The 20,304-nt window shown below is 41.9% G+C and overlaps 1 long non-coding RNA gene across 3 annotated transcripts in view; it reads right to left on the reverse strand.

The window, feature by feature from the left end:
- The window catches only part of LOC149122690 (uncharacterized), an 86,753-nt gene that overhangs the window by 47,584 nt on the left and 18,865 nt on the right, over positions 1-20,304 (reverse strand). The window contains exon 3 of one of the 3 annotated variants that reach the window (XR_016219804.1): positions 11,135-11,242. The exons of the other annotated variants lie outside the window; for them this stretch is intronic. This is a non-coding gene — a long non-coding RNA (uncharacterized LOC149122690). The remainder of the gene's footprint in view (positions 1-11,134; positions 11,243-20,304) is intronic. 3 annotated transcript variants of the gene reach the window in all.

Raw genomic sequence — 20,304 nt, forward strand, 5'->3', positions numbered from 1 at the left:
GACTAAGGCTGAAGGTTCAGGGTTCAGGAACTTGAGAATTATTGCCTTTGATACACATACTGCTGGGAGAGGTCATCTGCCCTGGCCCTGAGAGTCACAGCAAATTCTTGCCAGTTGTATCAAGTACAACTGGCCCTGACTGCTCTTTGCCCAGGCTATTTCTTAGGGTTGTGCTTAAAGCAAGCAGCCCTGAAGAATGAAGCAATGTCTTTCCCAAGACAAAGGACTGCCTTGTCTCCATTTCCTCTAAAAGCAATGGAGGGGCCAGCCCCGTGGCGTAGCAGGTAAAGTCGCTGGCTGCAGTGCCAGTTCGAGTCCCGGCTATTTCACTTCTAATCCAGCTCTCTACTATGGCCTGGGAAAGCAGTAAAAAATGGCCCAAGTCCTTGGGTCCCTGCACCCATGTTGGAGACCCAGAGGAAGCTCCTGGCTCCTGGCTTCAGATCGGCCAATTGGGAAGTGAACCAGTGGATGAAATTCTCTCTCTCTCTCTCTCTCTCTTTCTTTCTCTCTTTCTCTCTTTCTCTCTATCTCTGCCTCTCCTCTTTCTCTGTAATTCTGACTACTTTCAAATGAATAAATAAATCTTTACCCAAAAAAAAGCAATGAATTCCCTCCAAGTTCAGTGTCCCACCCCTGGCCATAATCTACTGCATGAGGGCGTCCATGAAGGTTTCTTGAGCATGCAGTGCTGCCGACAGGTCAGGTGAATCAAGAAGAAACTGAGCTTGACAATGGAGTCTTCACGAGTGTCGTTAAGAGAAATAGAAAGATGCGATGCAAAGAGAAAAAACTCCATGAGAGTAAACTCAACAGAGAATAAGAAGGAAAAGAGTATAAATATTGGATATGGAATTTTCCAAGCACTTTTACCAGAAAGAGAAATGAGAAAATGGCAAAATCTCCTGTTCATTCTCAGAAAAATGTATCCTTAACCATTTGCTAAAGGTGGTATAATCTCATACACATTCAAGAGTAAATCATGAGGGACTAGTGCTGTGGAGCAATGGGTTAAAATGCTGCCTGCAATGCTAGCATCCCATATAGGCATCAGTTCAAGCCCTGGCTGCTCTACTTCCAAGCCAGTTCTTTGCTAATGCACCTGGAAAAGCAGTGGGAGATGGCCCAAGTGCTTGGACCCCTGCACTCACATGGGAGAACTAGAAGAAGCTCCAGGTTCTTGGCTTAGAACTAGCCCAGCCCTGGCTATTATGACCATTTGTGGAGTGAACCAGTGGATGGACGATCTCTCTCTCTCTCTTTCTCTCTCTCTCTCTCTGTAACTCTGCCTTTCAAATAAATAAAATCTTTTTTTCAAAAAAAAAAGGGTGGATCACAGACACCACCGTACTATGTTAATCCTCCTATAAAGTATTTGTTATTTACAGGGAAACAATGTTTTCAGCTAAAGCTGTCACCTCTTCCTACTGGGTCACAGGTCAGCCTGAGACAGGTGCTGGAGGCTAGGGGATTCTGCCTGTCCCCCTATAACACTGCAGTTATCTAACCATTCTGTTATCCAGATTCCATGCCACAGACAATAATCTACAACTCTGCAGTCTTCTTGTTTTTATCATTTCTGAGAAGAAATCTTAAGTACAGTACAAAGGCCAGGAAGAATCATTAAAATAGCAACAATACACTGTCCTGGCTTTGCAGAACACAGTAGATGATGTCAGGTGTCCTATTTCTTGATAGCTTAGGAGAGACTAACATTGATGAACCCATGTTCTGAAGCTTGTCAGAATCATGAAACAACATATGATTAGACGTAACTATAACCACAATCAGCATATTTCAAAAACTTGCGCCAGTGGCAAGCCAGTTATCTATCTCTTCCCTGAAAAGCAGTAGATATTGAAGTTTTTCTTGTGCCAAGATATTACCTCTTCTCTTACAACAACCACCAGAGTCAACAATGGGAAAATGGGATAGGAGAGGAAGATGAAACTGGTCAATGGAAGAACAATGAGGATTCATAGAAGCATCCAGCTGGAAATAATCCTAAGGCCATCTAGACAAGATCTCCCATTTCATGTAAACCCAGAGGACTTGTATGATTCTCCCCAGCTTATCTGGAAAGTCAGTGACAGAGCTGAGATATATAACAACGTGACCCAGTGTTTTTTTCCAGAATGTGACACTATCCAGAGGGCAAATTTATTCAGTTGTGTCCAAGTAGGCAGACTCATCCAGACTGCTTAGTTCAGACACCAGCCCTCCCACCACTGTGTTACCTGGAGTGATTTCATTGCTTTCCCATTCTATGTGACAAATTGAATGAGTTCCTTATCCCCCTGAGCACCTATATCTCATCTACAAAATAGGGAAAACAGCAACAACTCTTACCAACAACAGATGCTGGAGAATGTGGGGGAAAAGGGACACTAACACACTGTTGGTGGGAATGCAAATTGGTTAAGCCACTATGGAAGTCAGTCTGGAGATTCCTCAGAAACCTGAAGATAACCCTACCGTTCGACCCAGCCATCCCACTCCTTGGAATTTACCCAAAGGAAATGAAATTGCCAAACAAACAAGCTGTCTGCACCTTAATGTTTATTGCAGCTCAATTCACAATAGCTAAGACCTGGAACCAACCCAAATGCCCATCAACAGTAGACTGGATAAAGAAATTATGGGATATGTCCTCTATAGAATACTATACAGCAGTCCAAAACAATGAAACCCGGTCATTTGCAACAAGATGGAGGAATCTGGAAAACATTATGCTGAGTGAATTAAGCCAGTCCCAAAGGGACAAATACCATATGTTCTCCCTGATTGGCAACAACTAACTGAGCACCAAAGGGGAAACCTGTTGAAGTGAAATGGACACTATGAGAAACAGTGACTTGATCAGCTCTTGTCCTGATGGTTGATGTACAATGTAATACTTTATCCATTTTAGTATTTTCTCTTTGTTTTGTTCTAGTGCTATTGGTTGAACTCTGTGATTAACACACAATTATTCTTAGGTGTTTAAATTTTAACTGAAAAGTGATCCCTGTTAAATATAAGAGTAGGAATAAGAGAGGGAGGAGATGTACAATTTGGGACATGCTCAATCGGACTTGCCCCAAATGGTGGAGTTAGAATCATGCCAGGGGATTCCAATACAATCCCATCAAGGTGGCATGTACCAATGCCATCTCACTAGTCCAAGTGATCAATTTCAGTTCACAATTGATCACACTAATAGGTCTAAGAGTCAAAGGGATCACACAAACAAGACTAGTGTCTGCTAATACTAACTGATAGAATCAAAAAGGGAGAGAATGATCCATCATGGGAAGTGGGATACACAGTAGACTCATAGAATGGCAGATGTCCTAAATAGCACTCCGGCCTCAGAATCAGCCCTTAAGGAATTCGGATATGGCTGAAGAGCCCATGAGAGTATTTTAGGCATGGAAAGCCAAGACACCCTGGGGAAAAAAAAAAGAGAAAGACCTAAATGAAAGATCTCTGTGAGTGAGATCCCAGCGGAAAGAATGGGGCCATCAAAGAAGGAGGTACCTTTCTCTGAAGGGAGGAGAGAACTTCCACCTTGACTATGACCCTGTCGGAATAAGATCAAAGTTGGCGAACTCAAAAGGCTTCCATAGCCTTGGCAACTCATGACTAGAGCCTAGGGAGATTACTGCCGCCATAAACAAGAGTGTCAAATTGTTATGTCAACAACAGGAGTCACTGTGTACTTACTTCTCATGTGGGATCTGTCCTTAGTGTGTTGTCCAATGTGAAGTAATGCTATAACTAGTACTGAAACAGTATTTTATACTTTGTGTTTCTGTGTGAGTACAAACTGATGAAATCTTTACTTAATATATACTGAATTGATCTTCTGTATATAAAGATAATTGAAAATGAATCTTGATGTGAATGGAATGGGAGAGGGAGCGGGAGATGGGAGGGGTTTGAGTGGGAGGGAAATTATGGCGGGGGGGGAAGCCATTGTAATCCATTAACTGTACTTTGAAAATTTATATTTACTAAATAAAAAATAAAAAAAAAAAAACACAAAAAAAGAGTGTTGGGATGATTAAATAATGTGAGACATGAGAAACACTTAGCTTATCATATAAACAGTGCTCAACACATGTTAACTTTATTATTATTGCCTCTCTGAGGCATTTGAAGGCAGCAGTTGGACATTGCTTCTACTAGAAAAGAACCTAGCTGGCACCGCGGCTCAATAGGCTAATCCTCTGCCTTGTGGCACCGGCACACCGGGTTCTAGTCCTGGTCGGGGTGCCGGATTCTTTCCCGGTTGCCCCTCTTCCGAGCCAGCTCTCTGCTGTGGCCCGGGAAGGCAGTGGAGGATGGCCCAAGTGCTTGGGCCCTGCACCCCATGGGAGACCAGGAGAAGCACCTGGCTCCTGCCTTCGGATCAGTGCAGTGCACCAGCTGTGGTGGCCATTCGAGGGTGAATCAATGGCAAAGGAAGACCTTTCTCTATGTCTCTCCCTCTCACTATCCACTCCACCTGTCAAAAAAAAAAAAAAAAAAAAAAAAAAAGAACCTGGAGTTGTTTCAGAATAAAAGACTCTTATGACATAAAAACAAAAAGTCAAATCCCAGTTATGATTATCCTTCCATGGAAACTTGTGGAGGTTCTCCTGCAGAAGACCAGGAAGGCCTAATTTCTAGTCTTGGGGCTCTCATGAGCTTGCCACACAATAAGTTCTTGAAGGACACAAGTAGAATACCCCTTTAGCTTGAGGGAAGAAAGTCAAGATCAAAGCCACTGGGAACTTTGGCCAATGCCCAGAAATGAGCAGGCCATCAAGTCTGAGCTGGGGTCATGAAGGCATTCATGCAAGAAGAAGGGGGAGAATGGTAGCATGTGAAGGATATTGCCTAGCCAAGAACAGCACTAAGCAACCCTAGGGGTCCAGGGGTATTTACCTGCTTCAGGATATAGAAGGGGTTTCTGGGAAAGAAGCAGCAAGAGGCTAAGGAGACATCAGTACCACTATAGGTCAGAGGTCATCGGATACTTGATTCCCACTACACAACTCTCAAATCTGATGTTGTTTTGCTGAAAAGATAACCATTTTAAGCAGTATTATAAAAGCTATATGTACCACCTCAACATTATACTACTCAAAGTCATTTTGCATAGTCTCTCAACAATTGCCTTACAAATGACCTTTTTATCAGTTTTTGCTGCTTCACTTTGAGATGCCTGAGATGTATTAAAGATTGAGCTAGGCAAAGATAAAATGTGATTCAAAATTTCACCCATCGTATTATCCAAGCTTTGTCTTCATTCATCACTCAACCATTCAATAAATGCTAAGTGAGCATTCTGCCTAGGTGCTACCTTAAGAAGACACAGAGATGGGAGCTACTGCTGGGTCAATAATATGTGTGTACATCTTGAATTAGAATCTCTAGAGACTCTAAAACAGAGTAGTACATGCAGAAGGTATTGGGAGAGTGTTCCTGGAAGATAGATCTGCAAAGAAACATGAAGGCACAATTGGGCTGAAGGAGAAGCTGACTCACGCAGCAGCAGCGACTGAGGCCTCTTTCTACCTTATAGAAAGATCTAGATTCGGTATAGTTCTGATTTGTCCCAACCTGAGACTAGGAGCTGCATTTTCTTTTGGATACTTGCATCAATAGTCATTGGCAGTGAACCAATCCACTAGGGTAGGTAGCAATCTCAAGAAAGAAATACGCAGTGAGGTGCTCAGCTTTGAACCATGCTGCCATCCTGGGAATTTCTTTTACTTATATATTATTTATTTATTTTACTTGAAAAGTAGAGAGATAAGGATAGATTTAGTGATGGAGAGAGAGATCGAGATCGAAATCTTCTACCTGGTGGTTCATTCCCCAAATTCCTAAAGCAGCCAGGGCTGAGCCAGGCTGAAGCCAGGAAGCCATAATTTAATCCAGGAGTCCCATGTGAGTGGCAGGGACCCAAGCACTTAAGCCATTGCCTGCTGCCTCCCAGGGTGCACATTATCAGGAAGCTGGAATTGAAGTAGAACCAGGACTTGAACTCAGGTACTCTGATATGGGATATAGACATCTCAAGAGGTATCTTAACCTCTGCACCAAATATTGGCCCCATCCTGAGAATTTCTAGAACTATGGACTAAAAGTTATGAATCCACACTGCCCACATCTTCCTCCTCAAAATGGCATGGTGAGATGGGGCAGGTGTTTGGAACAGCACAACCTGAGTTGCCCAAATCCCATCTCAGAGCCCCTGGGTTCAAGTTCTGGCTCCACTTCCACTTCCAATTCTAGCTCCTTGCTAAAGTATACACTGGAAGGCAACAGGCAGTGGCTCATATCCTTGACTTTCTGCCCCATACATATGGGAAACTTGGACTGAGTTCTGGGATTCCAGCTTCAATCTGTCCCAACTGCTGCTGTTGTGTACATTTGAAGAATGAACCAAAGGATGAAAGAGCTCTCTGCCTGTCTCTCTGTGTACTTTAAACAAATAAAATAAATAATTTTTAAATAAAACTAGAAAATAAATGGCAAGAGGGGTGTATCTCATGGGAGGTAAAATCCCATGAGCCAAATCCTCTCTCAAGCTGTTAGAAAATTCAAGTGAGTAAGCAAAAAGCCTTATCTATTAGCATATCCCTCAAGGCAAATGAGCACTCAGAGATCACCTGAGCTAATGCTTCACTTTCACTGCAAGCTAATTAGCCAGAAGAGTATCTATTGCCTCATTAGCCCTCCAACTGTGACCATTAACAGTTAGAAAAGCAAGCACAGCAGATGGGTAAGGCAAATACACTCTAGCCATTTGCTAAAGTTTATCACTTTCAGATAGGTGATGGCTACCTTGACAGCAAATTGTCAGCTAATCCTAGCCATGTGAGCCTGGTTGATAGGCCCTCTGTGTCTTAAAGCAAGACTCAACGAAAAGGAACCAGCAAATTAGCATGTTTAAATAGTTAAACCAACCCAAAAGGAGCCTCCTAAACAACATTTCCTGTCTTTGTTTTGCTGAAGGGTAGTCTGAGAACATTGAGTCTAAGTATGTGGGTTTCAGGACAGCAGGGTCTGGATTTGTGTGTGGTTGGATGGAAGAAGCAAAGGTGGGAATAGAAGGGTGGAAAGAAAGGATTTTTCATTCTGACATAAACTGACCAGTAGAGCCAAATGAGATGCAAGAATCAGAGACTAAAGACAGAACAGGGACCAATTTTGTGGTGCAGCGAGTTAAGCTGGTATGCCATATTGGAGTGCTATCGGAGTCCTGGCTGTTCCGATTCCAGTCCAGCTTCCTGTTAACATGCCTGGGAAACAGTAGAAGATGGCCCAAGAACTTGGCCCCTGCCTCCACATGGCAGACATAGATGGAACCCTAGGTTCCTGATTCATGCCTGGCCCCGTCCTGCCTTTGTAGCTATCTGGGGAGTGAACTAGAGGATGGAAGTTACCTCTCTCTCTCTCTCTCTCTCTCTGTGTGTGTTCCTCTTTTGATCTCTCTCAATCTCTAACTCTCGATTTCTCACTATAACTCTGCCTTTGAAGTAAACAAAATAAAGCTTTAAAAAAGAAAATGGAGGCCGGCACCGCAGCTCAATAGGCTAATCCTCCGCCTGTGGCGCCGGCACACCGGGTTCTAGTCCTGGTCAGGGCACCAGATTCTGTCCCAGTTGCCCCTCTTCCAGGCCAGCTCTCTGCTGTGGCCCAGGAGTGCAGTGGAGGATGGCCCAAGTGCTTGGGCCCTGCACCCACATGGGAGACCAAGAGAAGCACCTGGCTCCTGGCTTCTGGCTTCGGATCAGCCCAATGTGCCGGCCGCGGCGGCCATTGGAGGGTGAACCAATGGCAAAGGAAGACCTTTCTCTCTCTCTCTCTCTCTCTCACTGTCCACTCTGCCTGTCAAAAAAGTTTTTTAAAAAATGGAATTGGAAGATAAATTTATTTTTTAAACAGATTGAAAGCTGTCATGTGAAAAAAGAGCAGAAGTTACATGGGATGTCAGAATTCATCTAATCCATTCTAACATTTAAGAAAAAAAAATAATCTAGGGCCAGCGCTGTAGCATAGTAGTTTAAGCCTCCCCCTGAAGTGCCAACATCCCATATGGTTGACAGTTATCGTTCCAGCTGCTCTTCTTCCAATCCAGCTTCCTGCTAATGGCCAGAGAAAGCAGTGGAAGATGGCCTAAGTGCTTGGGCCCCTGCACCCATATGGGAAGCCTGGAAGAAGCTCCAGGCTCCTGCCTTCAATTGGTCCAGCTCCGGCCATTGCAGCCATTTGGGGGTGAACCAGCAGATGCAAGACCTCTCTCTCTCTCTTTCTCTCTCTCTCTCTCTGTCACTCCCTCTTTCTGTATGTAACTCTGCCTCTCAAATAAATAAATCTTTAAAAATAGAAAAAAATCTAAAACCTTGAGAGAAAAAATGATTCACCTACAATTACATTTCTTGCTCAGAAAAGAATTAAAACTTAGATTTTCTGATTTCCATTCCAAGTTTCTATCCACATACCCAAAGAAAGTAGAAGGAAGGAGATAAAAAGATAAGAGAGTGACAAAATAAAGAGATAAACTAGAAAAAAAAAGAGGAGGAGAAAATATAGTAGTTGGGAAAGATTAAAGGGAGAAAATAATAAAAACAAGAAAAAGGTATCATCAAAATTGATGCTGATTCTAAAATTCATGTACACAGGAAGAGTCAAGAAATGTTGAAGAACAAAATGTGGTTTTTGCAATTGCAAATATTCTAGAGCTATTGTGATCATATGTGTGTATCATTAGAACAGTAAACAACAAATATATCAACAAATTAGACCCTGAAGACCAGCAGAAAATCTTTGTGAACTTGGCATTTAGTGTAGTCATCTCTCAGTAGATGTGGAATTTACTCCTGTATTCCCAGGACTCCAAAACCTACATGTGTTCAAGTCCTGTATATAAAATGGCATTGCATTTACATATAACCTAAACACATCTTCCTATACACCTGAAGTCATCTCTAGATTACTTACAGTGCCTATATTTCATTTCATTCATGTGGATTCAGCACAGTACTCTGCGCATGGCAAATTCAAGACTTGGTTTTTGGAAGTTTCTGGAATATTTGCAATATTTTAAATCTGCAAATATGAAATCCTTGGTTACAGAGGGCCAAGTGTATATGGCAAAGTTATCATTTCAATCAATGATGGTGAAATAGGGGGTAGGAACTAGTCCATATCTGGTACTATCAGCATTGGCAAAACTAATGTAAATCTGGACTTCAAACTGTTCCCCCCCCCAAAAAAATAAGAAATAACTGCAATTAAGTAGCAATATTTTTAAAAAGTTAGAAGAAAATATAGATAAAGGCACAAAAGGCCACCACCAAAAGGAAAAAGATTGACATATTTAATTATATTAGAATTTAAAGTTTTATTTATAATTTATAATAAGGACCAAAAAGATTAAAAGGCACAAGCAAGGAGAGATACTAATGTCTAATAAAGGATTTGTAGCCATAAAAGATAAAGAATACCTAAAATTAATACAAAAGATTAAAAATTGGGAAAAATTAGTGAAGGATAAAATCAAACAACTCAGAGGAAATGAAAATGTACAATCAACATATAAAAGCAGACCAATGTCATTTGTGATGAGGGGAACAAAACCAATGAGGTAAGATGCGTTCTTCACACTCAGCAGCCTGTCAAAAATACTAATAGTTGATGATATTGTATATGTAGAACTTGTATATTCAGCTGACTGAAGTAACAATGGGTATAATCATTTTAAAGGGCAACTTAGTAAAATCTACTGAAGCTAAATTCCCAACTTCCAACTTTCTTTTTTAAGCAAGCGAAAAAAATTACTTGCTTACTTTGATTAAAAAACAAAAACCAAAAACAAAACAGAGACTAAAAGTGAGCTGGGAGACTGGGGCAGGAAAAAGGATATTTCAGTCTATTTCTGTCTCAACCCACAACTGAGGCCAAATAAGAGCAGAGTCAGAGCCATGTGTACCCAACGTGTTTGCACCTCATCTGTCCTCTGTGGTGTTTAATGCCACTGACTCTCTGGCTCCTAGACAAGGAAGAGAGCTTTGCTGTCAAGTTATCTCATTTCCCGAACTTCACTGATGGATCTATTTCAAGTGACTAAGGCAAGCAATTAAATCCCTTAGTGGTGGGGTCACGCAGTGCTAAATGAAAAATTTGACTCCACTGAGCAAGGGAGACACCTGTCATTAATCATGACATAATCCCCACATGCCCACTGTGGATTCCTTATTGGCCTCCCTTCCTTTAGGGAACTCATTGTTCATCTTATTTCTCTGTGCAGAGTCGCCAGAAAGCATTCTCTAGGGGCTCAAGCAGGAAGCAAAGCAAGCCAGGTGTTAGCCAGGAAATTGAAAATCTGCCATGGCCTAGGGCACAAAGAGCGAATTGATTCTCTTTAATGTCTGAAGCCTAAAGCACTGGTGAAATGATGTCAGAACCAGGTAGGGGACTAGCAAAGCTGAACACACAGACACTATACCCATGGAGCAGGGGAGGTGGGGGGTAGGCTGGGCATTTGGTAGACCCAGGTGATAAGGATTCTTGATCATCACATCCTTAGTGGAGCTGTTTCTGCCTTTTCTGCATTGTTCCAACCCTAAAACCTGAATCCCGTGCATTCCCCGGCCTGCCTCACTCTGCCTTTTACTGCCTTTGGCTTAACGATGTCACTCTGACCCTCTGCGATCCAGACCTCACATCCTATTTGTGTTCTGGAATTACCCTCTGCTCCTGATCCAGTAACAGTAATAAAGGTCATTCATTAGGTTCTAAACACAGTGTTAAGTTCTTTACATGAATCATCTCATTTAATGAACTCTGGATCCCTTACTGACCATAAGTACCAAACCCTGTCTCCTTAAACAACCATGGTTGATGTAATACTTTGCCCACGAGATGTAACTCAGAATCACCAGGGGACATTTGACAAAATACTCATGTCAGGGCCCATCAAAACCCAGAATCTACAGAGGGGAAGCCTGGGAGCCCCTCAGATGGTCAGAGGGATTACTCTTGGATAAGAGTTTCTAAGTTTGAAGCTATAAGGCATCCTGGCTTTGGCTGATCCCATGCACAGGAAGAAACTGACCTCCTTTTCCTTTGTAAGAGCCTCAGCAGTAGCCCTCACCTGGGTACCCGATGTATCTGGCGTCCTCCTCTCTCCATTCCTCATGGAGAGGTATTATAAATCAGGCAACATTCCAAAGTTAAAAAACCAAAGCACCAAAAAGGAAACCTGTTAAAGTGAAATGAACACTATGAGAAACGGTGACTTGATCAGCCCTCACCCTGACTGTTGATGAGCAACTTGATATGTTATCCCTCTTAGTATTTTTGTTTGTTTGTTCTACTTAATACTTTTGGTTGAATACTGTAATCAATACACAATTCTTCTTAAGTGCTGAAACTTAACTGAAAAGTGATCTCTGTTAAATATAAGAGTGGGAATAAGAGAGGGAAGAGATGTGCAATTCGGGACATGCTCAAGCTGACTTACCTCAAACGGTAGAGTTAGAAACATACCAGGGGATTCCAATTCAATCCCATCAAGGTGGCATGTACCAATGCCATCTCACTAGTCCCAGTGATCAATTTCTGTTCACAATTGATCATAATGATAGGACTAAGAACCAAAGGGATCACATAAACAAAATAGTGTCTGCAAATACTAGCTGATAGAATCAAAAGGGAGAGAATGATCCAACATGGGAAGTGAGATACACAGCAGACCCATAGAATGGCAGATGTCCTAAACAGCACTCTGGCCTCAGAATCAGCCCTAAAGGCATGCGGATCTGGCTGAAAAGCCCATGAGAGTATTTCAGGCATGGAAAGCCAAGACACTCTGGAAAAAAAAAAAAAAAAACTAAATGAAAGATCTCTGCAAGTGAGATCCCAGTGGAAAGAACAGGTCATCAAAGAAGGAGGTACCTTTCTCTGAAGGGAGGAGAGAACTTCCACTTTGACCATGGCCTTGTCTAAAAATTATCAGAGTCAGTGAACTCAGGGGGCTTCCATAGCCTTGGCAGCTCATGACAAGAGCCTAGGGTGATTACTGATGCCATAAACAAGAGTGTCAATTTGTTAAGTCAACAGCAGGAGTCACTGTGTACTTACTCCTCATGTAGGATCTCTGTCCTTAGTGTGCTGTACATTGAGATTTAATGCTATAACTAGTACTCAAACAGTATTTTTCACTTTATGTTTCTGTGTGGGAGCAAACTGTTGAAATCTTTACTTATGCTAAACTGATCTTCTGTATATAAAGAGAAATGAAAATGAATCTTGATGTGAATGGAAGGGGAGAAGGAGTGGGAAAGGGGAGGGTTGTGGGTGGGAGGGACGTTATGGGGGGGAAGCCATTGTAATCCATATTCTGTACTTTGGAAATTTATATTCATTAAATAAAAGTTAAAAAAAAAACCAAAGCAATTTCTGAGTTGAGCATTGGTTCATACACCTCATAACTCTTTTCCTTAGACTGTGTTTGGAAGCTCCTTTGTCAGAAACCACTCATATGCCATACCCATCACTCAAAAGGTCTTAAAAAATAAAAATGCTAATGGAAACCAGAAATAGATTTGTTCTGCCCCCAGAATTCACAGTAATAAGGAAACAGCCTGTGAATCAGCTAATGGAAAGGGCAAGGGGTGGGGAAGGTTAAAGCAAAAGCGAATGCACAATCTATCACCTAAGAACACCACCCTATTCACCTATCTCTTTAATTAAGCATTTAAATAGGGAAGTAATTATAAATAGTAATAATAACTAGACTATTGTGTGGAGAAGAATGTATGAGAATTGAGGAGGTGGTGGCCTTGACCTCATACACTAAGAAAATACTCAGGATTTTTCTAAATGTTGAAATCACCCGCTGAACTAAGTATTAAAGTATAGCAGAGAAAGGAGTAACTTCCGTTGTTGTCCAAGGAAGAGGCAAATGCCAGGACAATGGAGCTAACAGCAACGAAAGGTTTCTAAAACAGACAGGCCTGAATTAAAATCCCAATTCCTCCACTTCCCACCTGAAATTCTTCATCGGTGAATGGGAATATTAAATTTGCCTACCTCAGAGTAAACGGCATGTGTTAGTAACCTGATAATTTTGCTTCATAAGAAATTTTAATTCGGGACCGGTGCTGTGGTGCAGTGGGTTAAAGCCTTGGCCTGAAGCGCCGGCATCCCATATGGGCGCCGGTTCTAGTCCTGGCTGCTCCTCTTCCAATCCAGCTCTCTGCTATGGCCTGGGAAAGCAGTAGAAGGTGGCCCAAGCACTTGGGGGACCCGGAGGAAGCTCCTGGCTCCTGGCTTCAGATCGGCACAGCTCCGAGCATTGCGGCTAACTGAGGAGTGAACCAGAAGATGGAAGACCCCTCTCTGTCTCTACCTCTCTCTGTAACTCTGTCTTTCAAATAAATAAAATAAATCTTAAAAAAAGAAACTTCAATTCAAACCATATGTATAAAACATGTATCAGTGCCTGGCTCTGGGTGAGAATTCAACAGATGATTGCTATTCACTATTATAACAGAGAGGGCTATTCTGCAGCTCCACTATCACCCCTCAATGAATGCTGTGCAGGGATTTAATTAATCCAAGCCTTATTTTCTCAACAAACTAAACAGGGAATAATTACCTCTGATTCCAATTCCATGTTGGTCTTTAATTTTTCTAAGAAGTTAACACAGGGAGGGCAATATCCAAGAATATAAATAACATCGATCTTGTGCAACAATTGCATTTACAGGATCCTATAGTATCACTACTCCTGCCTTTACACTTTTAGCAATAAGACATAAACTCCCATGAGCCAAACAGAAGAAAAAATAAAAAACAGTATATTTAAAAGGGCCCAGCAGTCAGAGAAAGACCTTGTAAAATACTCACAAAATATACCCAATGAAGTATTACTCTTGGAGAAGAAAAAAAAACACCTGTATAGAAGATAGTAAGAATATTTAAGGAAATCAAAGTTTTCTTTAATGCTTTTGCACTAAAAAAACTTTCAGGAACTTACCAAAATACGTGTTTTTATTTTAAATTTTAGTACACAAAGAAAAAAATGGGCATTCAGACCTGATTTATTACCCTAAGAATGATTTTTTTAAAAGTGTCAAGCTAGGGACTGGCACTGTGGCGCAGTAGGTTAATCCTCCACCTGCGGCGCTGGCATCCCATGTGGGCGCTGGTTCGAGTCCCAGCTGCTCCTATTCAGATCCAGCTCTCTGCTATGCCCTGGGAAAGCAGTAGAAGGTGGCCCAAGCCCTTGGGCCCCTGCACCCATGTGAGAGACAGAAGTTGTTCCTGGCTCCTGGCTTCAGATTGACCCAGCCCCGGCTATAGTGGCCATTTGGGGAGTGAACCAGTGGATAGAAGACCTCTCCCTTTCTGTCTCTCCTTCTCACTGTCTGTAACTCTACCTCTCAAAAAAAAAAAAAAGTGTCAAGCTAGGGAGCAGCATCGTGGTGTAGCAGATAATGCTGCTGCCTGTGACACCAGAATCCCAAATGGGCACCACCAGTTCACATTCTAATCCAGCTCCTTGCTAATGGCCTGGGAAAAGCAGAAGAGGATGACCCAAGTTCTTGGGCCCCTGCACCCACATGAGAGACTGGGATGAAGCTTGTGTCTCCTGGTTTAAGTGTTTTCCCCATGGAGCACAAAACACAACATAGGAACAATAGACAGCACCACAGCACTACACCTGGGGAACATTTTTAAAAGCAAAGTCATCAACAAAAAGTGCAAAAATGCTACAAAACATAGCACCAAGTAGACCCTGAAAAATACCCTTGTTCATAGTTTGAACTTGGAAAGCTTAATTATTTCTTTTTTGACAACAAAGCAAAGGACATGTTACTTTACCCAGTGGGTAGCTAACTTTTGGAACTTGTTTTCTCCAGAGGTGACACAGATTGAAAAAATACACAAGTTCACATACAGTGCTTACTTATTGATGGAGTAACCACTCTGTGACAGAGAGACAGTGTTAAGGAATCCATGATTCCCTGCTACATGGAGCTTATGTTTATAAATAGAGTTGAAAGGAAATCATGAAAGAAGAATTCTAATATTAACAAATATTAGAATGTCTTCCCACAAAACTTCTAAGCTTCCAAGCATACACCCCTATATCCATAGCCTCTAACAGGATGATCTTCTTTCTTCTTACCTGAAATACCAACTTCAGAAAAATTATCATTTCAGCAGTGTTTGGCTGCTGAATGTTGGAGGCATCCCTGACAAGACTGTGAAGTTGACTGGTTTTCATCTTTGTTTGACTCTTAGTACCTTCTTCCTCTTCTACTTCTCCCTCTTTCCCAATATGCTTTGTCCCATTACCTCCTCCCCTCACTATTAAAGGACTGCTCTGCCTGTGGTGGCTGATGAAATCCACCTTTACATAGCGTTTGGACATTTAGATCTAAGTGTGGCTTTCCTGAACACTGATGAGCCTCAAGCCCCAAAGCAGAAGATCTCTAATGCTGTGATCGCAGAAACCACAGTAATCCAATGGGAGGGATAATTTGGAAATATGTTCCTACATTATACAAGAAATGTGTACTACCTTCTCTCAAGGTTTCAGTGTTGGAGACACAAAGCAGAGGGACAGGTGCTCCCAGAGACCCAACACATCAGTGTGTAGAGGGAGGGAGGAAGATGCCCCAGGATCACATCCTTGTATTATTTGAGGCTCTATTATAAATCCTCTCCACGAAAGTTCTTCCTCTCCGCAGGATCACAGAACCAGCACCCTTTCTTCTCAACTGAAAGTGATGGAAACAGCCAGTGAGCCCATGACTTAAATGAGTTTCTGTGCTGCTCGGTGATCAGATTTGACTCTGATTTGATTTCAAACGTAGAGAACACAGATCAGTCATGGTATTTAGCTTAATACAATTGAAGTCTTCATCTCCTGTCCTCATTCTGACAAGAGAGAAAGAATCGGGTGTAGGGAGGGAGGCAAGACCAGAAACCAGGGCGGTAGAGCACAGAATATGAATTTAAGTCACACACTCATCCCAGAATGGAACAAGTTGTACCACAAAAAGAGCCTTCCTTCCTGCCTTTACTGGAATCCACAGCCCCACAGGGAGTCATTCCTGCCTTCTCCAGAGACATAAGAAAGCTGAGACAGAACATTTTTTTTTTTTTGGACAGGCAGAGTTAGACAATGAGAGAGAGAGACAGAGAGAAAGATCTTCCTTTTCTTTTGGTTCACCCCCCAAAGCCCCAATTGGCCACTACGGTGGGCGCGTTGCAGCAGGCGTGCTGTGCTGATCCAAAACCAGGAGCCAGGTGCTTCCTCTTGGTCTCCCATGTGAGTGCAGGGCCCAAGCACTTGGGCCATCCTCCACTGCACTCCCTGGCCACAGCAGTGAGCTGGACTGGAAGAGGAGCAACCGGGACAGAATCCGGCGCCTCAACCGGGACAAGAACCCGGGGTGCCGACGCTGCAGGTGGAGGATTAGCCAATTGAGCCATGGCGCTGGTCAAAACATTTTCAGTTACAGGTTTCAGCCCCATCTTCTGTCCCTGTTCCATTCCAGTACTTCTCCAGACTCCTCTGGACTCCACTTTAGGATCCTGTCTTCCTCCCGTTTCTGTCCAGTTTTTACTGAACCTCAGTTTTCCCTCGCTCTCAGCTCTTCTATTCCCACTAAAGTTAGCCGGTGCGATTCTGAACAAAGGCCCATTCTACCAGTCACCAGGCCCATAGACGTCTTGCCTTAGCATCTCAAGTGCTCTCTCCACTTCCTTCTGGCCTGTGTCCATCTATATTTTGGCCAAACTCCTTGGCTCAGATAGGATATCACATGAGCTGAGGCTTTTCAGTGAGGCCAGAGTTATACCCCAGCTGACTCAGGAGTTGGCCTGAAGGATGAAAGGCAGAATAGTGTTTTCATCTGGTTTTGTTTTTTTTTTTTTTTTGTCTTTTATCAAGTGATTGCTCAAGGTTCTTAACTGCAAATAACTCTGAATGATTTAAGCAGAAAAAGAATTTACTTAAGGATACGACATAGGCGCATTGTTTGAGGCCTGAAAGCTGGATTTGGCTCTTCACTGCCAGGAGCAGTGCAGGATCACACTGGAGGGGACTTCTGCCACAATTCTGTGGGTCAGTGATCTAATCTAATGCTCTTAGTGTCCCCCTTAGCTCAGTTACTAGTCTGGGGATCTTCTTATATGTTGACTGGGGCAACTCAGCTTACTCTACATTTCTCACAGCCCTTCAGTGTATTTATCATGATGATGACAAAGAGGCAAAAACAGTAAAGGAGCAGGCCCAAGCAGCCAGGCCTGATGCTGGGAGTCCTTCCAAATAAACAAAAATAAATATTTTTTAATTAGCCATTTTTCAAATTTTATATAATGGATTATGGAAAAGATGTGACATAATGAAGGTGGAAATTTTAGTCAAATTGGCCTGGAATCTTTCTGTTCATATTTATTGAATGCTAGATAATCACACAAGATTGTGATTTTAGCCTCCCACCTTTGTGGCTTGCCTTTTAAATACTTCTGTCACCTGTATTTGACCATTAAACATTCCTAAAATACACCAAGAGCATGGGACACCAAAGCACAGTAATCTTGAAATGCCATTCCTAGTATGAGTTTGGAAGCCTGGTCCCAACCCTGCACTGCATGTTCTGTCTTGCTAGTTTGCAGGGTTTAATGAGAGCCTTTCCTCAATTTAAACCATTAGGATTCTCCTTGCCATTAGGTGGATTTTCATATAACTGCCATAATTTCTTGCCTGCGACATAGACCTATGAATGTAATTCCTCATAATAACAAATTCACCCAACAAGGAGAGGCACCATGTGCATTCTCTCTCAATAAAGGCTTTGATCCATGGACCTTATAACCTGTCCAACTAGCCCACCCTTTACTGTATTCCATTTTATCCTCCACAACACTCCCTGTCTCACCATATATGTGGGTGGGGTCGTTTGCCACTCAAATACAAACTCATATCTGTGTGTTATGTCTAGTCCATTGCAATCTAAAATAGTAACTCTTATTATTTGCCCCTCTTATCCACCCTTGTCTATTGATTTCTGCTAATCTTGAAGATGGAATCATGCTCTTGTCAGTGAATGGGACTAGCAGAGGGAATCAAATGTCACAAAATAGTCTAAATCGGTTTCTTCCTGAGGCAGTCCTATGAGAGCTGATTTTTTTTCTTTTCACTTCTTGTCTTTTTGGTCATTTAATTCATTTTGCCATTGAATGCCACATTGCAAATGAAAGTATGAGAGAAAGTGTCATGAACATGAGGGTGCTAATAACAGGGAGAATGGGAGTGGACCGAGAGACAGACATTGAATGCAGCAAAGCAAACATGACACTGAGTTTATAGATTCAGTTAGTCACAGCGCTCATGGGAGACTGTGATGAAAGGAAGTCTGGGACCAAGAAGAGTAAGTTAGCTGGCCAACTCTTCCATTCTCCCCACTACACCTCTGTTAGCAGTACACAGAACATTGAGACAGAGTGGAAGGGCTGTCCCAGTACACTTGACTCATCTTCTTTGAATACACTCAGTTTCATTTCCAGTCCTTTTGTAAAATGGTTCCCATATGTTAGACAAGCTCAGCAGGTTTCCATCCCTTAATGGGAGGTGACTTTGACTACCTCTTCTCTATGCTAGTCTCTTTTTTGTTATTCACTTATTTGTCCATGTATTCATTAATTAGGTATTAAAGATGGACTATGGATGCACTTGTACTGGACCTACGTTCTGGAGATCCTACAAGGCCACTCTTCTCAGGGCACTCAGAGGCTCTTGGCGAATAAGTTAAGAGTTGAGCCTGACAAGTGAGCATGATGAGCAGTCCTCTCCACTTCACATTCACCCTCCAGTCTTTTCCACTCTGCTCTGGGAGCATGGGTAGATCAAGGTGGACTATGACAACAAATTTTCCCTGACTTCCAACTGTATTTGGCCACAGTAGGGCACAAACTCTGACACATGGCAAATGATGCCATTCTCGAAGTTTCATTTGCACCCACTGCCTCATGAATATTGAAATGTTAAGGTGAGATTATTTGTGTATTCTTTAATTCAACGATTATTCTGTGAGTGCCTATTATGTAATTTCTATGTAGGGCTGGCCTAATGTGCGTGAGAGTTGTACAGTTGCAGAGGGTCCTCCCACTTGGTTTAATGTTCTTCTATCACCACCTTGAAAAATCAACTTTTTAAAAGGGGGCGGTTGAGAGCACCATGCTTTCATTCATTTTGTGAATTATTTTCTGTTCTGCTTCTATAGACACTGGCTAATGAGTAATGAACAAAACAGACAAAAAGCCCTGCCTACATGTAGCCTACTTCCTGATCTGTTAATATATTACGTATGTTTGCTGATCACATACTGTATTAAAAAGAACATTTCAGGAAAAGAACCTCATGAGCAAATGCCTTAGGAGGGAAGATAATCATATTTTGAAGAAGAGAGGGGAAGAATAATACAACTGCATTTTTCTGCTTTTGTCTTGTGACACTGACTAGGATCTCCAGTTGTAACACTGAATAGAATATAATTATTCTTGTGTTAATAATCATCCTTGTTTTATTCTAAATTTTAAAGGGAATGTTTCCAATATTTCCAAATTTAAGTTGATTTTATAGATGTTTATAATTTCTATTCATTAAAGAAATCCCTCTCTATTAATTTTAAAAATTTTAAATTAGAATTTATGTTAATATGATTAAATGCTTTTCCTTTAGCTATTTAAATAATCATATGACTTCTATTCTTTAATATGTGCATGTGATTAATTATATCAATAGACTTTTTAAGGATTGTAAATATAATTTGAATATCAAATTTATAAGGTTTGCAAGGAACAAGCATTGTGGTTCAGCGGGCTAAGTAGTTGCATGCAACACCAATATCCGTACATAGGTACCAGTTCATGTCCTGGCTGCTCAACTTTGATCCAGCTCCCTGCTGATACACCTGGGAAAGCAATAAAAGATGGCTCAAGTATCTGAGCCCCTGATACCCATTTTGGAGACCCCCGGATGGCATTCTAGGCTCCAGGCTTTGGCCTGGCCTAGCTCCAGCCATTGTGGCCATTTAAAGAGTGAACCGATGGATGAAAGATCTTTATCTCTTTTTATTTCTCTGTCTCAATCTCTCTCTCTCTCTCTCTCTCCTTCTTCTTCTCTCTCTCCCTCTCTCTCTCCCTCTCCCTCTCTAACTATAAATATATATATATATATATATATGAGAATTTGCTGACAACTTAGATGTGAAACATGAGAGAAAAACATTAAGTCAAATA

The sequence above is a fragment of the Oryctolagus cuniculus genome, chromosome 13, assembly GCF_051225735.1.
Source record: "Oryctolagus cuniculus isolate XC-2025 breed Fujian yellow rabbit chromosome 13, ASM5122573v1, whole genome shotgun sequence".
NCBI lineage: Eukaryota > Metazoa > Chordata > Mammalia > Lagomorpha > Leporidae > Oryctolagus > Oryctolagus cuniculus.